General features: G+C 41.4%; 1 protein-coding gene and 1 long non-coding RNA gene across 3 annotated transcripts in view; one reads left to right on the top strand and one right to left on the bottom strand.

The window, feature by feature from the left end:
- C2H1orf141 (chromosome 2 C1orf141 homolog) overlaps positions 1–16,833 on the bottom strand; it is a 55,166-nt gene extending 38,333 nt beyond the window's left edge. Inside the window, exons 1-2 of one of the 2 annotated variants that reach the window (XM_074221227.1) lie at positions 16,680–16,833; positions 15,197–15,231 (exon numbers count right to left, since the gene is read on the bottom strand). The gene's annotated coding sequence lies outside the window, so the exon portion shown is untranslated. Of the gene's footprint in view, positions 1–15,196; positions 15,232–15,652; positions 15,683–16,679 lie in introns of those variants that run through there. The other variant, XM_074221229.1, reaches the window with a different exon arrangement.
- On the top strand, positions 15,821–18,169 carry LOC141512359 (uncharacterized). Its single transcript, XR_012475466.1, has 3 exons — positions 15,821–16,022; positions 16,283–16,381; positions 17,472–18,169. It is a non-coding gene; the product is annotated as an uncharacterized LOC141512359 (long non-coding RNA).
- The last annotated feature ends 1,054 nt before the right edge of the window (positions 18,170–19,223 follow it).

Here is a 19,223-nt window from a genome sequence, read left to right as displayed (position 1 = left end):
AAGAAAACAAAGCTATCAATAGCATACAAAAATGATCTAAAAACTAAGAAAGAAATGCAAAGTAAAACAACTCTGAGGCACCACACCTTACACCCATCAGAGTAGTTAACATGACAGAAAATAAAAGGAAAATAAAAAATGCTTGCGGGGATGTGGGGAAAATAGGTATTCTAATGAACTTCTGTTGGAAGTAATTTGGATCATGCCAAAGAAGCTATTAAACTATACATACTCTTTGACTTAATACTACTACCAGTGGGTTTATTCTTCAAATAAATCAAAGAAAAAGCATCCATATAAATTAAGATGTTTATAGCAATATATTTGTGTTGGCTAGGAATTGGAAATTGAGGGGATCCCTATTAATTGGGGAATGGCTGAACAGGTTATAATATATGAATGTGATGGAAAATTATTGTGCTCCCAGAAAATCTGAAGGGGATTGATTTCAGAAAAACCTGGGAAGACTTCTATGAACAGATGCAAAGTGAACAAAAGCAGAACAATTTATATAATAGTAGCAATACAGCAACTATTCAACTATTCAAAACTATTCAACATAATGATCCACCACAATTCCAAGTTCCATGATGCAATTGTGATCCACCTCTAGAGAGAAAACTGATGGGCCTAGAATAGATGTTGAATGTTCCATTTCTTATTTTTTCTTTTTTCTTTGGAAAATTACTAAGGTAGACATGTGTTTTATATGCTGATGCATATTTGCAAATAGTTTTTATTTTTCTTTCCTTCTCAATGAGAGTAAGAGGGATGGAATATGGAACTGAAAATAAAATAAAATTGAATTATAAAAACAAAACAACAAAAAGATTGATGTTCCTCCAGAGGAGAGGTCAAGGAAGCCAGATCAGAGCAACAAAAGTAGTGAGGTTGGGACTGATGAATCAGAGGTCTGGGGGACATCATATGTAAACCTTATATGATCAATAGACATGTCTGATAATCTTGCCAGGATTTATATCCAAGATGTGATGGAGAGCCTCCTAAAGAATGTCAAATGATCATCACCGTTCACTCCTGGAGGTTTGTGTGGTGAATTTAGAAAACATACTTTAGGACTCTCATGTTCTGGACAAGAAGCTGACTAACTAAGGGGCAGAACTGCTTAAAGTAGGGTAGAGCTTCCAAAGACAAAGAAAGTTGAACTTTGAACAGATCATTAAGAAAATGATGCCATGTAATTTATTTTTCTTGGAAAGATTGAATGTTCTTTCTCATCAACTCAACTGTTAGCACTCCACCCCCCCTCCATATTACTGAGTATTTACTTTGTTTATATTTTTTATTCATGTGCATTATCTACTCCAGATGTGGCCACATTCGGAACTATTGACTCAGCCACTATCATCTATGAATATGTTGTCCAATGTGACATCTGTAATATCATTCTTTCCCTCTGGACTGATTCACTCACCCAACCTGTACTGATGCATGTATATCTTGGATGTTTTCCCAGGGCGTTGGCCAATTATGATCATATGGCTTTAACTCAAACACTTTTTCAGAATCCTAAGGATAATCCTGCTCTGTGTGTGTGTGTGTGTGTGTGTGTATACACACTCCTACTACTTCCCCCTTCTTCCCTAAGCCAACATTGTTGTCCTCATTTTCACAAAATCAATCATAATTCTAACTTTTAAACATCAACACATAATCATAACATTCATTAGAAAATGCAAAAAAAGAAAAAAGAAAATACAAATAAAATATCACAGTACCCCACATCCCCCAAACAAGTCACATTCTCCAATGCATGGAGTATCTGTGGGGAAGAATGTGCATACACTTACAGAAACCTGTCAAGGGGACCAACTCACAATCTGGATTTCCATCTTTGATATCCTTGGATCCTCCAGGACCATCTGTACAACATCTCTCTTCTAACTACTCCCCTTCTGGTCTTTACCCACATTCCCATTGGACAAAACAGCTCTTTTTGTCCTCTTAAGCTAATGAAGAAGAACAAGCTATTCTACCTTACAACCACACTTAATAGAATGATAAGAAAATGGTATGCTCTTTTAGCATTGCATTGCATCTGTTTAATGATAAAACAGTTCCCTTAAGGCAGGAAAAAATGTAAAGCTGCTCAGATTGGGTCTCTAAGCATTACAGACAAGCCCTACAAGCTTTTCCCTCAACAGAATACTTCTTTTTTCAGTTTCTAACAAAATCTCCAATAAGCAGTTCCCAGAAAAAAGATGAAAAAGCTTTATTTTCCATCAGATTCTCTCAAGTAGAGGGTAACCAGACACCCTGGGATATTTTTCCTCCCCCAGTCTGTAGCCAGCATCAGGGATAGTTGTTTTCAGAGCTCCCCCAACAGCCAAAGAGCCTAGTCTGGGGGTCCAACCTTTCCCCACCTAATCAATAAAGCTAGGGCCCTCTTCTCATAAGCAGTCTCCCAGAAGAGCAGCCATGGACTCTGTTGGTTTGAAGTCAGTTTTCCAGCTGGAAGCCTTCTAAAGTTGTCTGCCCTGATTTTTTGTGACTCATCCTACACTGTCTTCTATTTCAAATTTGGGTTATTTCTCCCTATGGTTCCTTCTCTCCCTCTCTCCTCCTTGCTGCTTTATCTTCTAGTGATCCAATCACAGCCTTCCTGGAGTCAGTGACTCATCATTACCTTTTAAGTAAAAACTCAAGAAATCCACCCTTCTGTCACATAGGAACCCCACTGTCTTTTTATATCCCCAAATAGTCATTTTTGTTTTCCAGGCTCTTAGTAATAAACTTCTACTATCTAAAAGCATTTACAAACAAATGAGCAATGAACCACAGTGCCCTACAGCCTGCTGTATTTCTCAGGCACTGATCACTCTGTCTTCCATCAGGACCTCTCATCTGAAAGGGTATTTCTTTCTCACCAACAGTTTCTCTAAGAGTCTGCATTTCTTCACAAAATGAATTTTTGCCAGTTTTCTTTACACACACTTTTTCTTCTTTAAGTAAGCAAACTGTTCACATAACAAAAGAAGCAGTGCCTTACACACACACACACACACACACACACACACACACACACACACACACACACAGATGTTGTTCACTTATTATAAACATCACTTTGAGGACAGGGACAATTTTTCTTAGTTCTTGTATTCCCAAAGTCTATCATGCTGCCTCCCAAAGTCAATGATTCTTTATTCATTTTAGGGACCATGAGATGAAACATAGGAATGATTGGTTTTTGGCCAGGGATGAGCAAACCTACTAAGGGCCAGTTAAAATATGTTGGCTCAGAGAATTGAAAATCTTCCAAGAGAACTTTCAACTGAAATTGGTTTGTAAAAAGAAGAAAATTGCCCATAATTTGCAAAACTCAATACCCCAGAGAGTGGCATGCAAACAAAGGGAGAAGAGCATAAGGAGAAAAGAGCAGGAAACAAAATTCAAGAGGAAGGCAATAATAAAACTTAGAAATTCACATACACATAGATGAAGGATAATAAAAATTGGAATTATAGATTTAAAGCGAGAAAGAAAGTCCAATCTCACTGAAACTTGGTAGAGTAAGTCTTCATGAGGGGAAAGAGATTGAAGATATACCAATTTTAGAAGAACAGAATAAATAGAAAGGAGTGGGGAGTAGAGTAGTATTCCATATTGAGAAATTATACCCATATGAGGAAATCCAGGAATCACAAGGTGAAGTGTAAAACAATCAAGTGAGAATTAACTGAGGATACAAACAATATAGTCTACAGACCACCTGGACAGAAGGAGGAAGCAGATAAAGGAGTTCAGGAAATTGTTTACAACTTGTCATGCAGGCATGATAAAGTAATCATCAGGGACTTTCTATTATATGATGAAGCTCCCTGCCTTTGTCAAAGGCAAAAAAACCTAATACATTTTTTACTTGCCTTAATGATAATTTCTCCAAAAAGTAGAGGAAAGAAGATAACTGCTATTCTGGGTCTTATTCTAACTCACAAAGAATTGCTGGAAGAAAAATGGTGGGAATTTTAAGAAGAAAGATGATTTCAAGAGTTTTTGATAGAGAATAAAAAGGTGGGAATTTTTAAAATAAGTACTGTGGATGTTGGGAGAGCAGATTTGAGTTTGAGAAAGGAAAATGGCAATCACATAGCTTCCCTATTATTTTTCTATTACTGTAGAGCACCACCATCCTCTTGGTCCCTCAGACACTTAGGAGTCAGCCTGGATTCCTCATTATCTCTCACCACCACCACCCCGTATTCAATATGGTGCCAAAGTCTGTTGATTTCATCCTTGTAGCATCTCTCAAATATGCCCCCCTCTCCTCTGACATTGCACCCACCCTGGTGCAGACCCTCTCACTTCATGCCTGGACTATTGTAGTAACTGCTGGAGATCAACCTGCCTTGGTCTCTTCCCACTCAGTTCATCCTCCATTCAACCAGTAAAGTGATTTTCTTAAAACACAGATCTGACCACATCACCCCTTCCTCAATAAATCAAGACTCCTATTGCTCTCTTTGACATTCAAAGCTTTGTACAAACTACCCTCACTCACCACCCCCTTTCCTAGTCTTCTTACATCTTATTCCTGGCCATCTAATCTGTGACCCTAGAACACTTGGTATCCTTGCTATTCCTTGCACAAGATAACGTCATCTTTAGGCTTCAAATGTTTTTACCAGCTTCCCCCCATACCTGAAATGTGTTCCTTCCTTCTTGTATCTTTGGATTCTTTCAAGTATCAATTAAAAATTCCACCTTCTACAAGAAACTTTTACTCATTCCCCTTCGATGTCAGTGTTTGGGCTTATTTCCAATTTATCCTGTCAAGTGTTTGTTTCTGCATAATTATTTCATGTGGTCTTTCCAGCTAGACTATGGACTCCTTGAAGGGACTAGCTTTTGCCTTTCTTTGAATCTGCCACATTCCTTCCTGGTATAAGTGAGCATAATGCTTGTTGACTGTTTGCATGACCATTTTAATGAAAATATTGCAGAGAAAATTGGTCCAAGAGTCATGAGTTTTGAAGAAGGAAATTTTGAAAACCTGTACAAACAACTCTAAGAAAAAGAGTTGTGGAAAAAGTCCAGTATGAATATATGGGAAACTTGTCAACCATCTTCAGTCACACACCCACACCCACACTCACAAACACACACACCTTCAACAATGATGAGAAACTGGAAGGGAAGATTATCAGAAAATAAATGTAAATACAAATAAGTAATGAGTCCTATACAAATACTATGAATGATTCAAGGTTATGGCTAATGAACATTCACATTTCAGTTATGTTTAAGTCAAGAGAAAAATCAAGAAAGAACCAGGACTATGGGGGGGGGGGGCAGAGGGGAGGTAAAACAAGGATCAAGATAGCAAGATGGCAGCAAGATGATTTCTCTTCAAGCCTGGAAGGACGGAACAAAAGTGGAAAACAGGAAGCTGAAATTCATGCTAGACAGCATGTCATTAGCCTCAGGGAGTTCATTTGCCAGGTGGGATCAACCCCATTCTAGAAGATGAAAAGACAAGGCGGCTATGATGGCACTCACTGATCTATGGGGAGTGGGGACGGGTGGTTGTGAGTAGGAGAGACGTCGCAGGTGGTGGACTGAAAATGCAGTGAGAAAAACAACTACAGACAGACAATCTGAACATGGTAACATTAATCCTGAAATATTGGAAGAGGGGTAACCAGGTAGAGTCAATAGGGGAGTCCATCTTGAAAATAGATAGACTTGGGTTCAAGACCTGCCTCTGAAACATATTATCTGGGTGATCCTGGGCAGGCCACAATTTCTCAGGGTCCCAGACCACACTCTAAGGGAATAAGTTACAGATAAATTTCTAGCAAGAGAAGGGAAAGGAAGGGGTGGCTAGCTGGCGTAGTGGATAAAGCACTGGCCCTGGAGTCAGGAGTACCTGGGTTCAAATCCGGCCTCAGACACTTAATAATTATCTAGCTGTGTGGCCTTGGGCAAGCCACTTAACCCCGTTTGCCTTGCAAAAACCTAGAAAATAAAAAAAAAAGAGAGAGAGAGAAGGGAAAGGAAAGAAAGGATGGGAAAGAAAGCTAAGGGAAGGGGAAAAGAAAAAGAAAAAAGAAAGAAAAGTGTTGATTAAAAAGAAGAAAAAAGGAAAAGAAAACTTGTGAGGTTATAAGTTAGAGGTCCTAGGTGCATTTATGGCAAAATATGGGAAAAGGTTGCACAAGGTAAGTTGGTAGAGGCTGCAATCTGCATCAGTAGAGAAAATTTATCCATGGATAGAAGAATTCAAAAAAATGCATTTAGACATAGGTTTATAAGCTGAGGTCCACAGGGTTCTTTCCATTTTTCTATCAATAGGACCCTTTTGCCTATGATAAACTCTTGTAATAAAATGAATTGAAAATGTGTGTCAAATAAGAGGCTCTCTACAATCATGCTTGGTGTTATAGTACCAGGAAGAGGGAAACACTGTCTAATCCAGGAGAGTCCTCTTTGGCATCATTTCCCACCTCCAGTTTTAGCCATTTCCAAATGTTTATTAACCTTTCCTTGGTTAGAAATCCTCTGGTCCCAGAATTTTTTTTTTGAACGAACACATTTTAATACCATTTAGTAGGTTTGTTTTCTTGTGAAAACTCAAAATGTGTTAATTTGACACATGTAAAGATCATTTACATTGTGAAAAATACTAGTGCCAGAAAAAGAAGTCGGCGGCGGCACTATTCCAAAGGTTCAAACAAGTTTTACTCCCGTACAATCGAGACAGATTTATTTTTCCTTTAATATACATGGGGAAGTCTGAAGATTTTTGTTTCTTTGTAGAAACAATAACTTAGGCCATTTTGGCTACATTGAATGGGAAACATCTTTGCCCAAGATGGGGGGGGGTAGTTAGTGGAAATGAGGGCGTGGACCAAGAGGACAGTGATGACACTGTGGTGTGTGACACTGTGATGACACAGTGTGACACTGTGGTCCCAGATTTTTGAAATTCTCAAGATTGAGTTTTTTTTCCTAATAAAAGGGTGTTTGCTATATCATAGTTCACCAGGAGATGGCACCCTACCTAATACAAAATGTCCTCCACTTTTAAAAACTACATATTCCGGAAATTTTCTGCTTTTCTACAGAGTTTGTGATCTATTAGAAATTCTGCAAGATCAAAATGCAATATATTTTAATGAAATGGAGAATAGCTCAGTCAGGAAGTGCCTACATTCTTGTTAAATATGTTTGGGTATTTTGTTTTTCTTGTACGGTTTATATTCAGTTATGTCTGACTCCTCCTGACCCCATTTGGGGTTTTCTTGGCAAAGATAAAGGAGTGGTTTGTCATTTCCTTCTCCAGCTCATTTTAGATGATGAAACTGAGGGCAAAGAAGGTTAAGTGACTTATCCAGGATCACACAGAATCTTAGAATCTTAGGCTGGATTTGAACTCAGAAAGATGAGTCTTCTCAAATTCAGACCTGGTATTCTATCCACTGTATCAATTTGCTTTGCATACAGAAAGCTTTTCATAAAAATTTAGAACTCGATTAATTTATGAATTTGAAGCTTTGTCCTAAAAATCTAGAGATTTGATTTCTCTCCTCTCCCATTCTATTTTCCCCTTTTCCTTTTCTTCTCTCATTCAGCCTCTACTCTCTATGTCCCTATCTCTTCTCCATTAAATTTCTTTTTTTTTTTTTTTAGGTTTTTGCGAGGCAAACGGGGTTAAGTGGCTTGCCCAAGGTCACACAGTTAGGTAATTATTAAGTGTCTGAGGCCGGATTTGAACCCAGGTACTCCTGACTCCAGGGCCAGTGCTTTATTCACTATGCCACCTAACCGCCCCTCCATTAAATTTCTACAATAATTTTCTAAAATGATTTTTCCACTTCCAGTGTATCCTCTCTCTAATCCGTCTTCTCCACAGAAAACTGTTATTCCTAAAAGATAAATCTCATCTTGTCACCTTACTCTAAAATCTCGGTTGGGTCTCTACGGTTTCAAGGATAAAATACATATTCCTAATCCCACAGTTAAAGCCATACCTAATTTACCTCTTCCCTGACTTTCCAATCTGATTTCCTATTATGTGCCTTTACACAGATTTATTGATTCTGTTCTCCATGCATTCATTCCATCTCATAAGTCTCCCATCTCATACAAATCATCTCTTTTTTTTTTTTTTAAGATCAAGAATTCCTGTATCAACTTGGTAAAACCAAAGGTCCAATACAAAAGGTACTTTGGGATTTTTTGGTGGGGGGAGAAGGGGTGTAGGTGAAAGATCCTTATTCTTTATATTCCCATTTTCTTTTCTCCACCTTGCCCATCCCATGGTTCATCTTTCACAATTTCATTCTCTTCTTTAGCCTTACCATTACAGTTAAATAGATATTCTTGCCTTTCCCCCCAAAAAAGAAAACAAGAAAATTGGTTATTTCTCATCTAAGCAAGAATACTGATGAAAATGGTCAGTCACATTGAAATTATTTTTGAAGGCTACTTAGTCAAATGCAATATGCTATCCATTTTGCTTAGGACAATGAAGCTATTTCAAGATGTAACTTTCTTATTCATTTCAGCAAATTGGTACAAACTAAAGTTTGATGGTGGCTTATACATGAATCATCTCTTGCTTGCCTGGTTGTGCACCAGGTTCTCTATTCCTGGAGAGTAGTTCTCCCTTATTTTGGTTTCATGGACTCTTTAACTTCCTTTAAGACAACTCAGGAGCCACTCTCAACACAAGAACTTTCCTGACCCCCAGAGTTATTAATATTCTCTCTCCTGAAAATTTTGCATTATTGTACATATGATTTTTATTAACTTGATTACAAATATATTCTGTCTTCTCAATAAATTGTAAGCCCCAGGAAGGCAGAGATTTGGGGTTTTTTGGGCTCTGAATCCCCAGCACCTTGCACAGTGGCTGTCATTTGACAGACAATAAAGAGTAGGTTGAATATGAAGATTAAATTATTTAGGGCTAGCAATTTGAATTAGTTCTCATTTCTGGGTCACTGGTATAACTCTGCCAAACCAAACAATGGCAAATTTCTATCTAACAAAAGTATCTAGTGAGAAAGTCAAGGGAAGTTTTAACTAAAGTCATATGAACCAAAAGAGTTTTGTCAGTTGGAAAGTTCTGTGAAATTGTATTCCTTATTGTCCTTGAAACATGTTTTCTTTTTTCTAAATTTTCAGTATAACAGAATTTCCTAAACCTTTTCCTTCTATGTCCCCATTTTGGCAACAAATTAAATGAGATACACCTATGATGGGATGCAACTTTTATTCCTTTTAAAACAAGATGATAACACAGAAATGAATGAATATTTTCTCAATATAATAAATAGTATTTTTCTAAAGGCAAAAGCCAGAATTATATGCAATTGGGATAAAGTAGAAGCCTTTCCCATGAGAAAAGGGAAAAAGCAAAGATGTCCATTATCAGTGCTAATAATGTAAAGGTAAAGTAAAAAGAAAAAGAAACAGATAATAAATACTAGGAAAGAAAAAAACAAAAACAAAATTATCACTTTTTGCAGATAATATCATGATATACCCAGTGAAACCTAGAGAACTAAAATGAAGTAGTAACTTTGACAAGATTCTAAATGTTATGATCAAAATGCAGGTAAACTGACGCACAGCTCCAAATTTGCCAATAAACACATTTTCAGCCCTTTCAGAAAAGTTAGGACCTTGAATTAGGGGCAGATCAATTCTATGGACAAAAAGAGGGACATCCAGAATAGGAAATGTTATCATAGACAGGGAAAACAGTATGATTGGTTACAAAGCTTATATTACCATAAAGCAGAAGGAACAATATGATTGGCTGGAAATTGGGAAGAGGGGCTAGCTACAACCCCTCCTTCTATCCTGCGACTAAGAAATGTCTATCATGTGAGTCCACCTGGCAAAGACACTTTAGAAATAGAGGACCAGACTACCAGAAAGCAGACTAGACTCACCTGCATCCTTCAAGGATAACAAATTTCCTCAAGGAAAGAAGAGAAAAGTGATTAGTAGGAGAACTGATCTTCTAAACCTAACTCCAGGGGTGGCTAGGTGGTGCAGTGAATAGAGCACCAGCCCTGGAGTCAGCAGTACCTGAGTTCAAATGCAGCCTCAGACACTTAATAATTACCTAGCTGTGTGGCCTTGGACAAGCCACTAAACCCCATTGCCTTGCAAAAACTAAAATAAAATAACATAAACTTAACTCCAAGACAATGAGAAATTTATAGAAAAGCTGACTCTAAGTCACTAAAGTCCATCTACTCTACCAACTGTGTCCATTCATGGGGACCTTTCTTAGGATGAGGTGCAAATTCTGTTACTACTACATTAAATGAAATGTATTCTTTAAAAAGTTGGCAGTTCAGGGGTGCAGTGAATAGAGCACCAGCCCTGGAGTCAGCAGTACCTGAGTTCAAATGTGGCCTCAGACACTTCATAATGACCTAGCTGTGTGGTCTTGGGCAAGCCACTTAACCCAGTTTGCTTTGCAAAAAACAAAAACAAAAACAAAAACTAAAAAAGAAGTAGCCACATGACCACAGACATGAGAAGCAAGACTCATTCTATCTAGTCTAGCTCTTCTTTTCTTCCTCTTCCATGACTTCTGAAATGGGAGATAAGAAAACCCTTGAAATCGATATTTCCATTGCTTCATTGTGTCCCAGGCTTTCGATTGGCTCCACTCTTCAGGGAACACTAGGACACTCATAATATCTTGGGGGAATTTGCGGGGTAACACAAAGTGGAAAAAATGGCAGGTTGTCACCCCCTGGCTGTTTGGCACTTTTCCTCTCTTTTTATATGTTTTGTTTACTGAAGTAGCAAAAAAGAATTAAAATGTAACATGTTATCAAAGGTGTAATGAGTTTAAGAAATGAATAAATAAACATTACAAGAATAGTTTCCTCATTTTTCACCTATGAACGGAATGCACAGATAAATGTTTAAAAAAAAGAGTAAGGAATGTAAATTTGTAATTTCCATATTGGGTGGCTGCCCAGGCACCCACCTTAAAGAGAACCCTTTATGCCATTTTAATTTAATGGCATTTAAATGAATTAAATTAAATTAATTAAATGGCATTTAAAATGCCATTTTAACAACCGGTTCGCCAAACTGAACATAAAATTAGGTATCCGTTCTGCCAAATAGGTGGCTGAATCCCACCACTGCTTCCAGCTCTTAATCTATGATCCCACATACCAGAATATTCATAGCAGCCCCCTCTATGTTACAAAGAACTCGACTGGCGAATGGCTGAACATATGGATGTAATGGAATTTGATTTTGTAGCACTCTCCTCTTGCAATACTTTATTAATTCCCACTAACATAGATAGTTGGTCTTCACAAGGCAACTATGTTTTATTCTTATAGTTCGAAGGGAAATCACAAAGGTCATGGGTGTTTTGAGTAGTCTTTCCTTAGCCCCCATGAATGTGGTCCCATTGATTACCCGTCCAAATTTATTAGTATTGCAAAAGAATATTTACCAGTCAAGGACAGTTGCTACAAAAAAATCCCCCCACATTGAGGGAAACCCCCCCTTTTGACTTCCCAAGGTCCCTGAGAAGAATGAATTCAAACTTAGAGAATGCCTGCGGTCAAACAGCCAACTGCAAGTCCTTTCATCTCTTTGTGTAATCCTCATGAAGTATATGGTTTATTTTATCCTGTATCTCTCAGTTCCCATTTGAGATGTTGCCATCTGTCACTGCGACTGATGGATATGGCTACTGATGCCAATGGAAATTAATGCCAGATAGTCTAATCTTTGGAATTTCACAAAGCTATCGCATGGTCAATGTATGTGTATTGTGAGGGATGTGGTGGTGGTTGCGGAGGGCGGGGGGAGGAGAGAAATTCAGACCTCCCTTCCTAAGGTAAATTTGCGTTTTGAGAAGTATGGATTCAGACCCTCACTAAATTACAGATTCTGACTTTTACACATCACATAAGACCAGTCTATTCCCTAATTCAAGAGGGCAATAAAGAAGGGAAATTGCCTTAACCCAAGTTGGTAGCTGGTGCAGATAACTGTTTGGTCCATTCTCTCTTCCCTACCACCTCTTTCTTCCTCCTTCAAGACTTAATTTGTGCCTACTCCTTTCCATTTTCTTGTTACTAATAATCCATTCAGTTCTGCCTCATTCAATCTCCTTTTTTCTCCCAAAAGTTATTTCAGGAAAATTCTTTTCCTTTTTTTTCCCATTCCATCTTTGAGCCAAAACAATTTCTCCATATGGTGATTAAGCTTAATTATGGAGCTTGTGATATATCTTTATCAACAAGAAAGGGAACACTATAAATTATGAAGTGAAATAAAATTGAAGAATGAATACTAGTCACCATTAGCTCTATCATTCTTTTCTAAATAAATGTGACTAAGTAAAAATAGGGCCATTGACGGTGAAATGGATGAGGTGAATCAATAGACCTATACAAACAACGAAGATGAGTTTGGACAGACTTTGAGAAATAGTAAAGGATGGCAAGGCCTGACATGCTCTGATCTGTTTGGGGTCAGGACGAGTTGAATACAGCTGAAAAACAGTTGGACAGAATGTCATCGAGAATAATTTTCAAAGGAAGTTAGAATTGTATTCTTATTCGTGGGACCCTAACCTCTTATGTGACAGAAATAGAACACCACACACACACACACACACACACACACACACACACACACACACACACACATACACACAATGTTCTGGCTGCTCTAGAAGAAAATCCTTTGTCATAAATGTTTATAAAAAATGGATTAATAAATGAATGAATAAATAAGGGACCGAACCAATGATTTAATGGGTAAAAGGACTTTTCACATGAAGAAACTTGGCAAATTTAAATCGAGTCTGAAGAGTTGGGTCCCTTGTAGTTTCAAATGTCTTGCCAGTGTCACACAGAGGTGAGAACTGAACTCAGGCCTGACTTACTCTGAGGTCAGCTCCCTATCTGCTACACCATATCGACTCTCTATGCTCACGCTCACTTCTCAGCTATATCTGACATGCAGGAAAGTATCAATCATCCTGAAGTTCAGGACTTCAGTTTTATAGTCCTTGATGTAGTAAGGATGGGATCAGTACCGAAGTGATGAAGTAAAAGCTAGGTTTCCAGTGCCCATGCTGTGGCTTCACTGGAATACTTTAACTACCCTTTGAAATAAAGCAAACAAACCAGAAGCAAATCACCAAAACTTCCTCCAAAGCACCTCTATGAAATCACCACTCCTAGAACAGGTTCTGAGCAGGAGAACTTGCTACAGAATCAATCAAGGTCTTGGACATACCCCAGTGAATTAAACGGAGATATAGTTCATACCAAAAATGACATTTCTATCACTGTATTTCAGGTCAAAGCATATTCCAAGTAATTTTGAGTCCAAGTGACTAACTCTAAGAGGAAGAAGGGAGGAGAGAGTGCATTCTAGGCAGGGCTTATGCAAAGTCATGGAGGTAAAAGACGACGCATTGATGGCAGACTGGTAGACTGTTTAAAGGGAAGTATTAGGCGGGACTGGATTTGGGATCTCACTGGCACAGGGAAAGCTTAGATGAGGAAACTTCTGCTAATGCAAGTTAGTGCATGCTTTATCACTTGAACTTAGAGGCTTGCCTAGAGCCCAGAGAGTGGAAGGTAATACAACTAGGGGGTGTTAAAGGCTGAGGAGTTGGATCTCTGATCTTCTTCCCACTACACCAGCTGTCAAACTCATGGCCTACAACTACCCCTCAATTTCCCGGTTCAGCCCCAACCAGATGAAAATGTAATTGAGAAGCAACAGAAAAAATACACTAAGACAGAGATAATGCCAAATTCCCATTTTCCCAATCAATATGTGGTCTGTAGGGATCCCTTTCTATTTGAGCTTTACTCCTTTCCCTCTGAGCATTCTGCACTTCGCTGACCTCTCCTTTTTTCCTCCTTGGTGATCTTCCTCGATTCCCAAATCCAAACCTCCAACCCTAAAGCTCCTGGCACTATTTCATTTCCAATAGTACCCAGAGGCCCTGCCAACATTTCAAACCAAACACATTCCAAACAACTTACTTTTCCCCACAAACCTGCCAGTCCTTCCAACTTAACCTATTTTCTTTAATATTACCATCACCCTTGATCAAAACAAGAGGGTCATGTTCAATCCCTTCTCACAACTCCTACCTCGAGTCAGTTGTTAGGGCAAGATCATTCGACCTCTTTTTTATTTAAAGTCTTGCACTCTCATACACACACACACACACACACACCCCTTAATAAAAGGATCCTCATTTCCAAAGAGACCTGGGGGGGTGTGTCTCTAGATCCAGATCATCCTCCCTTCTAGGCCTGCATCGAGTTCTTTCTTCCTACATCATCTTGGCAGGGCCTTGTACATATAGCAACTTAATATTTTTTGGTTGAATTAAGCTGACCAGCCTCTAAAGTAGTCTCTCTGCTTCCAGACTCTTCTCTCTCCTTTAAAGAGTTGATAAAGTAATTCTTTTAAAACATAGGTCTGACTCTGCTGGACTGAATTCAGATCTGACCTCAGACACTTACTAGTTATATGATCCTGGGCAAGTCGCTAACTGAAGTCTGTGTTTCCACAAATGAAAAATGAGAAAATCATAGTGCCTACCCCTTGGGGTTGTTGTGAGGATTAAAGAAGACAGTATTTCTGTGACTGTACATACATAGACATGTTTGCTGTTACTATTAATATGTGCAAGACGAATTAGACTTTTCTTACTTGGTCAAAGAGAGAAGAGCTAGGGACTTGGGTGAGGAAGTGGTTAAGAGAAGTTTCCAAAGTCCAATCAAACACTGTTGTTTTTAAAGCACCCACCATGTGCCACAGCCTATGAATACTAAGCAAGGCAAAAAATAATCCTTGTTTTTAGGAGCTCACAATCTACAACTAAGAATCAGAGCTGTCCAAAAGGAGGTGGTGAGCTCCCTTTCACTAGAGGGCTTGAGGCCAAGACCGGGCAATCACTTGTTGGGAAGGCTGTGAAAGAAGTTTCTTTGTAGACATGGGATGGACTGGATGGTCATGCTGATCCCTTCCAAACCAAGCTTGGAAACATCCAGTGCTTTGCCATTTTTGCTAGGGTCTAAGTGCCATCTCCCTTTGGGATTTTTATCCTCAGACTTAAGAGTGCCTATAAGCACAATGTTTTGTTGTATGAGTGCCTGGTAGAATAAAATACAAACATCTGCACATGTCTCCAACTTACCACTAGTCTTAGTTCACTGCTTCTCTTCACGAATTCTACATAAGAGACAAATAAGATGCAAAAGTTACGGCTCCAATCTCATCGTGTCATTTCCTGTCTCCTGTCTCCTCCCTCTGTTTCTCCAGGACTCCCCCAACTCCCCTCCTCATACCTCACCTCAACCTTGAGCCTCACAACTTTGCAGCTGCTGGATTTGAACTCAGGTTCTGTGACCCCTAATCCAATACTCTTTCCAATCTGTGACACTGTTTGGTTTTAGTCCATAATAAAATGCCTCTTAGCGGGTGAGATCTTTTGCAAGCAAAAGTTTTATTCCAATAAAAGTCCTGGGTGCCTCTTCTCCCACATTTTGCCTAGTCTTCCTTCAAGGTTGTGCCAACTTCCTCCCCCTTCCCCTTAGTGTCCACCCGAACCTGTCTTCCTGCCCGAGTCTGGGACCTTGCCTTCCTCCCTTACCCCTGACTCCAGTCTCACCCAGGCTCTAGATTCCACTGGCCCAGAGGAAAGAAAAGGCAAGGGCAGAGTGGGGGGGGGGGGGGAGGTTGCTAGGGCCCATTGTGAGTTGGTGGGTTTGGCCTCTTAATTAGCCGGGTGGGGAGGGGTGGGGGCTTAGGGCGGGGAAGGGAAGGGGATCCCTGCCCAATCTTTGGGTTCATAAAGGTGCCTGAATGAGAACCCCCAAAGCCAAAGAACCAGCCTAGGGGGCCTGGTGTCCTCCAGTGGCTCTTCAGCTTTTGGACAGCTCTGGCCCCTCACACCCACAGCTTCTGTTCTGCCCCATGGGACCAAGAAATAATGGAAATATGGGGAGAAGACTGGAGGAAGAGTATGAGAGGGAAAAGACAAGAAGGGAGGGAGAAGGGGGGAAGAAGGGAGTGAAGGGACTGAAAAGAGGAGAGAATAAAAAGTGAGGGAAAGAAGCGAGGGAGGTGAACGAGATGACAGGAAAGCGGAGAGAGGGAAGGGAGAAGAGATGAATGGAAAGAAAGGGGGGAAGAGAAGAGATTGCTCTTTGTCTTTTGGTTTCTGAACGGTAGTGGAGTTCAGTGACTTGCCCAAGGTCACACAGCCTGGCAATTATTTAAGTTTGAACTCAGGTGCACCTGACTCCAGGACCGGTGCTCTCTGCTCCAGGAGAGATATCGCTGAGGAAACGAGGGAGACCTCTCTAGACTGGCCGGGAATGTAAGCCCTGCCAGCGTCAGGATGCGGGGCAGACCCAGGCCCAGGACTGAGGGAAGAGGGAGGTTCAGAAGGGACCAGGAGCGCCCCCTCCCCGCACCAGCCACCCCCCATCCCCACGTCCCGGCAGGTCGCCCTCGGTAGCTGCTAGTGCTCCGCAGTGGGGTGCTGGCGGGGCTGGGGAGCCCGCGGCTGCAAGGGGGGCCCCTGCAGTGGGTTCCAGTAGCCTCCTCGGACCGGGTCCCCCCAGGGTCCCAGCTCCAGGACGCCCCGCCTTGAGCTTTAATGCCTTCTTTCCTACCTTTCCTCGCCGCCCCCTCCAGGCCCCAAGGGCGGGCGGGCGCACCTTCTGGCCCGGTCCGCCCGCCTGGCCCGGTCCTGGATTGATGCAGCGCCTAGACACAATGGGACCCGTCGGGACCAGCCCCACAGAAACGGGCTCTGGGCCCCCCACCCACCCACAGCGGGGCCTGTGCCCCGAGGAGACCCCCTTCCCCGGCCCCAGAGCTGGCCTGGGCTCACGGAGCTCCGCCAGGCTAACGGAGGACCAAGCCCCCGCGGGGCTGCAAAGCCGGACGGAAAACGAGGGCTCGGGCTGGGGCTCGGGTTCGGGCTCGGGCTGGGGCTCGGGTTCGGGCTCGGGTTGGGGCTCGGGCTGGGGCTCGGGTTGGGGCTCGGGTTGGGGCTCGGGCTGGGGCTCGGGTTGGGGCTCGGGCTGGGGCTCGGGCTGGGGCTCGGGCTGGGGCTCGGGTTGGGGCTCGGGTTGGGGCTCGGGCTGGGGCTCGGGCTGGGGCTCGGGTTGGGGCTCGGGTTCGGGCTCGGGTTCGGGCTCGGGTTGGGGCTCGGGTTGGGGCTCGGGTTCGGGCTCGGGTTGGGGCTCGGGTTGGGGCTCGGGTTGGGGCGCAGTGAATGGAGCCCCGACCCCGGAGCCAAGAGAAGGCAGCTCAAGCTCGGCCTCAGGCACTGAATAACGGCCTGGCGCTGTGGCCTTGGCCAAGTCACTCAACCCCGTTGGCCTACATCAAACTTTTTAGAAAAGAAACATTAGTCTTCTTTGCACCCTTCTCTAAGCGAAATTGACTATGTTCTTCAGTTATTTAAACACGATGATGCTGAGAAGGGCTGGCTCTCCGGGACCCTCTCCCAAATAACGCCTCCACTCGAGTCTGGCTTCGGAAGCTGCCCGCAGCCCCCCGGCCAAAGTCCCAGGACCCACCTAAAGGAAGCCAGTTAATCAGATAAGGTTGAAGACAAAGACACTAGGGGAAAGGGGTTATGCAAGAATTTTTAAAAGAAACGAGAAAGCATCTGAGGGCTTTTTGAATGGTCAGAAGACCCTGGGGACCCAAGCTCCTACCTCCGCCACAGCAGTCTACTCAGGAGAGAGAGTCTCCAGACGGGTGCTGCCCATTCTCCTTGAGAACTGCTTTTTCAAGTATCAAGTTCCAGTTGTACCCCCCTTTACCCTCTGTTTATTCCAGACTCAAACTAATCCTTTTTTTTTTTTTGCCACAAGGGGATTCCAAATACTTGAAAGCAGGGGTAATATGCTTGCTAAATCTTCTTTCTAGCCTAAGAATCACCAGGCCTTTCAGATGGCTCACTTGATATAGTTCTGCTCTTTCGATCGTCGTAGTACTCAGGCTGACCACCCAAGCCAGATGTTGGTGGCAATTATCTACTTAAATCTCCAGGACATGTCTTTACCTTCTCAATGAATTCAATGTCTGGCTCCCATTCTTTCCACTCTAACTCCAAATGTCATATAGGATTTCAATATATATATGTATATATATATACATATATATACTCCCCCCCCACACTCCCCAACCCTTACTTTCTTACTTCCTGCATGAGGCTGTCAGAGAAGGCTTTCCTTCCTGTTCCTTCCACCTATTTCCTAAGTATTAATTTATATTTCTAATCAAAAATTGGCTTCTCAGGCTCCAACGAAGAATTATAGATCTGAACGTTGTCTCTGTGTATAAAAATGTCACTCTGTCATGTCAAGGCCTTTCTCTGAATGTTGCCTTGATCTGTGGCAATACTACCTGGTCAATTTTGTAATAGCATAAGTAAATTCCTTTATAGGGCGGCTAGGTGGCACAGTAGTAACTGGGTTCAAATCCGGTCTCAGACACTTCATAATTACCTAGCTGTGTGGCCTCGGGCAAGCCACTTAACCCCATTTGCCTTGCAAAAACCTAAAAAAAAATTAAAAAAATAAACAAAGAAATTCCTTTATCTGGGTCAACAAATCACATAAGAGACATCTTAGATGAGAAACAAAAAATCATGTTTGTAAAACATTCCTTCTCCAGACCAAGTGGGCTTTTTATTGATAGGAATTTAAAGCTAAAATTATAACTTATGAGAGGATCACAGTGTCATCTATATGTATTCTCATTGGTTGCCTAACTCACTTTTATGATTCTTTGTCCTTTCTGCATAAACTGCCCCCCAAATTTTGTATTGGGGTTGATATCTTTAATGATGGAGTCGGTAAAATGCAGGAAAATGAAACGTCATGGATAAAACTAACATTTGTTTGTTTCAATTTTAGCTTAAAAAATTACATTTAACACTCCTGACTTGGCCTGTCTGCAGCCTTAAGAGAGAAACATTATCCCAACAACTACTGTCATTGGTATCCTCCTCTGACCTGTCCACAACTTGGGAGAATATCACCTTGAGTCCGTATGCCTGCTGCTAAGCCTCCTAAATTCATTCAAAATATTAATAAACTCCATCTTAGCTAATACTTCCATCGCAGTGTTCCCACATCCCTGTTTTCATACAAATCCCATTCTCCATCCCTTACTGACATTCCTCTCAACCACACAAC

The sequence above is a fragment of the Macrotis lagotis genome, chromosome 2 (assembly GCF_037893015.1).
Source record: "Macrotis lagotis isolate mMagLag1 chromosome 2, bilby.v1.9.chrom.fasta, whole genome shotgun sequence".
Taxonomy (NCBI): Eukaryota; Metazoa; Chordata; class Mammalia; order Peramelemorphia; family Peramelidae; genus Macrotis; species Macrotis lagotis.
Note: the sequence above shows the minus strand (reverse complement) of the source record. Positions and strands in the feature narration are given on the sequence as shown.